This window comes from Rhipicephalus microplus, unplaced genomic scaffold (genome assembly GCF_043290135.1).
Source record: "Rhipicephalus microplus isolate Deutch F79 unplaced genomic scaffold, USDA_Rmic scaffold_270, whole genome shotgun sequence".
Taxonomy (NCBI): Eukaryota; Metazoa; Arthropoda; class Arachnida; order Ixodida; family Ixodidae; genus Rhipicephalus; species Rhipicephalus microplus.
In genome coordinates, this window is record NW_027464841.1 from 140,001 (window position 1) to 144,957 (window position 4,957).

The 4,957-nt window shown below is 58.0% G+C and overlaps 2 non-coding genes and 1 pseudogene across 2 annotated transcripts; all 3 read right to left on the minus strand.

Moving 5' to 3' along the window:
* Positions 1 to 61, minus strand: part of LOC142793051 (large subunit ribosomal RNA) — a 2,821-nt pseudogene extending 2,760 nt beyond the window's left edge.
* Positions 62 to 1,215: 1,154 nt separating this feature from the next.
* Positions 1,216 to 1,368, minus strand: LOC142793054 (5.8S ribosomal RNA). Its single transcript, XR_012891407.1, has one exon. It is a non-coding gene; the product is annotated as a 5.8S ribosomal RNA (ribosomal RNA).
* A 1,719-nt stretch (positions 1,369 to 3,087) lies between these two features.
* LOC142793038 (small subunit ribosomal RNA) lies at positions 3,088 to 4,902 on the minus strand. The gene has a single exon (XR_012891396.1). It is a non-coding gene; the product is annotated as a small subunit ribosomal RNA (ribosomal RNA).
* Positions 4,903 to 4,957: the final 55 nt, after the last annotated feature.

Here is a 4,957-nt window from a genome sequence, read left to right on the forward strand (position 1 = left end):
CTTTTCCTCCGCTTAGTGATATGCTTAAATTCAGCGGGTTGTCTCGCCTGATCTGAGGTCGACAGCGGATACATTCGCTTCCATCAACTTCCTGCACGACCGCGTGCGCTCGCCCTACCAAGTGCGCCCGCAACCCTGTACAGGGCCACTTCTTCACAAGGCTGGCAATCGGCTTCCCCGCTGCACGCGTGCGGCGCACAACCGGTGTGACGTGGAAGTGACGGGACACGTTCGTAAACCCATCGCGAACCGAGTACGACGCCCTACCAAGTGCGCCCGCAACCCTGTACAGGGTCACATCTTCACAAGGCTGGCAAGCGGCATTCCGCTGCGCGCGTGCGTCGTCCGAGCAGTTGCGTGATAAACGACCGTGTCGAAAGCCCAAACACCGCCGAGGCCAGTCGCCGCCGCCGCAAGGGCAGCCACGCAGCCTGGCGAGAGGCATCGTCTCGTGTAGCGTCGCCCCCGCCCCAACTGGAGTGGCCCAGTTTTTTGAACGGGACGGGAACTGCGAAGCACTTAGACCGACGGCGGACTACGACGAGAACGCCTTAAGCTTCGCCAACGTTTCGCCAACTCGTGCGGGAGACTTTTTCCGCTTCGCGGCAAGTCGTCGCGCCGTGCTCTCCGCATCAACCGCGTACGCAGCGAACCGCAAACGTCGGGCGCAGCCTCCTCACCTCCCTGCGCTTTGCGCGCGAACGTTCCCTGTTCGCGCGGCAAAGCCTGGAGGAGGCACGGCCCCGCAGCGTGTTCGAGCGCCCGGTCTACGGGACACCCTGCTTACTTCGAGGGCAACAAGCGCAACGCAAGGCTGCGATCTCGCGCACTTTGCGCACGGCTGGAGAAGCTTTGCTGGCCGGCTTTCGCTCCTCGTGTTTACCGTGCGTTAAAGTTGCGCGTCCGTGGCTCTCGCAGCTCTTGCGCGCCCGGTCGCAGAGAGGAGTACGCAACCTCGACCGCACTTTCCCTGCAGGCTTCCTTCCGACTCGAAGTCCTGCGGCGGTCTCAACGAGGTGCCACATCCTCAATGCAGTCGGTCGCCCCCGTTTCGGTTGGGCTCTGGCACGACGGTCGCCACCGTCTCGCCCTTGAGTGGCCGCTGTTGGCGCTCGCTGTGAGGTGTTCAGCGTGCTGTCCGTGTTGCCGACGCGGTCAAAACGAGTCGACGGCTCACGTTCCCTTGTGCGCCGAAGGCTCTCTTGATATGTGATCCGACCCTCAGACAGACGAAGCCAAGGGAAGACCCAAGGCCGCAATGTGCGTTCAAAGAATCAGTGCTCAGTGTGTCCTGCAATTCACACCAAGTCTCGCAGCTGGCTGCGTTCTTCATCGACCCGAGAACCGAGTGATCCACCGCTTAGAGTCGTGAAAAAGTGTTTGTTCAATTCCGTACAGTCAAAACCAAACGTTTCTGGCACTCGGCCAAACAGTGGCCAAGAAGGGCGCTTTTCAGCGCACGCTTGGACTCCAAAACTCTGCCGCGCCTTTTTCGGCTGCCGCAAATCGAGCAAACGGTGTGTTTCGGACGGCGTTTCGCTTTCGCTACTTGCGAGTGCTTTCGTGGTCCACCCCTCTATAAATACTCGGGAGGCGTCGAAGCCGGTTCTCCAAGCCGGACCCGTAGGTATCGTTGTGTGCTCGCTCTCATTGGCCCGCCTAACCAGAAAATGCCTGCGGTACACCCATTTGGATAAGAGTGCACGCAGATGCGGGCCTCGACGGCTACACATTTCCTCGGGCGGCCGCCTCCCGGCCTCCGTGGAGCGCGGGATGCACGGTCCCATCGACAAGCCTCTCCCGTTTTTACCGTGGCGTCGCGGTTCACCACGGCAGGCGGGTCGGTCTCCTCCGCATAAAAAGGGGGACCCCCGCTTTTTGTTCCACGAAATCGCACAAGCTTTTTTCGCATCCACGGTTTGCCACCGCACACCAAAATGCCGATCCGGCTGCCTACTTTAGCCAACAGGTGGAGCCAGGCGCGCCGTACTTGCGCGGCACTTCCCACGTCCACCGAAGTCGGTGCCAAGGACCACTTTCGGCGCCGGAGCCGCGTACGAGCCTACTCGAGGCGGAAGAACGAAGCCAGCAAGGGCCTGGCCGCAAGTGCGTTCAATTGTCGGGACGTCCAAGTCCCTCGTTCTTCCGTGCTTCCTCTTTCGGCAAGTCGTTGCGGCACCTTCCCAAAGCGCGCAGACCCGCTAATCGCGACGAGCGCGACGTGGCCGTGCCGCCTTTCCCTCGGCAGCAAGCAAAACGCCTGGCAACGTCGACGCTCCCCTAACCGCGATCTCGCACCGTGTTTCGTGTGGCGAATTCAAAAGCCGGCCGGCGCTGCTGCAACCATTACGGTCGGTACGCATACGCCGCGGAGGGCGGGACGGTCATCGGAGCGTGCGGTTCCTCCATCGAGTACTGCGCACCTCGGCCGTCGCATCGCCGTGCCATGACCGGCCGCGCGTCAACGCGAACCGGTGCCAGCGAGATCCCTCGCCTGCAAGAACCGACCGGCAGCCTCCGTCACCCGAGGACGCGGAGGCGCTTGCCGCGGACGGCGGGACGGTATGCACTGGTGCACAGCGGACCCGTCACATCGCCAGTTCCTTGACCGACCGCCGACGCTTGTGCCGTTCCTCTCGTACTTGGCAGTCGCCGCGCGATTGTCGGGTCTCGTTCTTGCACGCTCGAACGGTCGGGAGGGCACTCGGCTGGCGTTTCGGGAACGCGCAGCCTCGCCTTCTACCGACGTAACCACGACTCGCCGTTCGCGCTCCGCCGCTCCTGTTTACAGTACTAGGCGGTCCCGCAGCGGTCGGGTCGCGCATTTCGAGCGCTTCGAGCCACGGTGCAGTGGCGGGTCGAAAGCCGACCTATGAGTGCGTTGCGCCGTTTGTACCCGCGTCCGCCACCTGGCCGACCGTCCAAGGTCGCGGTGTTGGCGTCCGCTGGGCGCAACAATTTGTCACGGGGTGCCGCTCCACATTCAGGCAGCCCCGTGGGGAAAAGCCGACCCCGCGTCCAAACGGGGTCAGCGGCAGAAAGTGTCGGGCGCAGACGCAGCTGAGGCGCTCACCCTTCACAATCCGTTAATGATCCTTCCGCAGGTTCACCTACGGAAACCTTGTTACGACTTTTACTTCCTCTAAATGATCAAGTTTGGTCATCTTTCCAACAGACCGGCGCAACCGAAAGGCCGCGCCGGACATCGGTCCGAAGACCTCACTAAATCATTCAATCGGTAGTAGCGACGGGCGGTGTGTACAAAGGGCAGGGACGTAATCAACGCGAGCTTATGACTCGCGCTTACTGGGAATTCCTCGTTCAAGGGGAACAATTGCAAGCCCCTATCCCAATCACGAAAGAAGTTCCACGGGTTACCCAGTCTTTTCAGACAGGGATAAAGACACGCTGCTTCCTTCAGTGTAGCGCGCGTGCGGCCCCGGACATCTAAGGGCATCACAGACCTGTTATTGCTCTGTTTCGTGCGGCTAGGAGCCGCTTGTCCCTCTAAGAAGGTTGTAAGGTGCTGGGAACCCCGCACCTATTTAATAGGCTAGAGTCTCGTTCGTTATCGGAATTAACCAGACAAATCGCTCCACCAACTAAGAACGGCCATGCACCACCATCCACCGAATCAAGAAAGAGCTCTCAATCTGTCAATCCTCCCAGTGTCCGGGCCGGGTAAGTTTTCCCGTGTTGAGTCAAATTAAGCCGCAGGCTCCACTCCTGGTGGTGCCCTTCCGTCAATTCCTTTAAGTTTCAGCTTTGCAACCATACTTCCCCCGGAACCCAAATACTTTGGTTTCCCGGAAGCTGCCCGCCGAGTCATTTGAGTAACTCAGGCGGATCGCTGGTTGGCATCGTTTATGGTCAGAACTAGGGCGGTATCTGATCGCCTTCGAACCTCTGACTTTCGTTCTTGATCAATGAAAACATTCTTGGCAAATGCTTTCGCAGTAGTTCGTCTTGCGACGGTCCAAGAATTTCACCTCTAGCGCCGCAATACGAATGCCCCCGTCCGTCCCTCTTAATCATTACCTCGTATTCCAAAAACCAACAGAACAGAAACGAGGTCTTGTTCTATTATTCCATGCAAGTTTATTCAGGCGACTCGCCTGCGTTGAGCACTCTAATTTTTTCAAAGTAAAAGCACCGGCCATCTCGAGGCACACAATGAAGTGCACCAAGAAAGAACCGGCATGATGTTCAGTCCGAGCCGTCGCATCGGGTAGATGCACTACTCGTCTGGAACTGAGATCCAACTACGAGCTTTTTAACCGCAGCAGCTTTAGTATACGCTATTGGAGCTGGAATTACCGCGGCTGCTGGCACCAGACTTGCCCTCCAATTGATCCTCGTTAAAGGATTTAGAGTGTACTCATTTCAATTACGGGGCCTCAAAAGAGTCCCGTATTGTTATTTTTCGTCACTACCTCCCCGTGCCGGGAGTGGGTAATTTGCGCGCCTGCTGCCTTCCTTGGATGTGGTAGCCGTTTCTCAGGCTCCCTCTCCGGAATCGAACCCTGATTCTCCGTTACCCGTAACAACCATGGTAAGCAAGTAACCTACCATCGAAAGTTGATAAGGCAGACACTTGAAAGAAACGTCGCCGGCTCGTGGCCATGCGATCAGCACAAAGTTATCCAGAGTCACCACACAATACGGGCCGAAACCCGATCGATCTTGGTCTAATAAAAGCACCCGTTACCCAAAGGGCTCCAGGCTCACTGCATGTATTAGCTCTAGAATTGCCACAGTTATCCAAGTAGGAAGAAACGATCTAAGGAACCATAACTGATTTAATGAGCCATTCGCGGTTTCGCCTTATTTCGGCATGTACTTAGACATGCATGGCTTAATCTTTGAGACAAGCATATGATTACTGGCAGGATCAACCAGGTAATCGTTCGACTGCGCGTCCGTCCTCGCCTTCGGCGGGCCGGACGCAGTCTGTGTG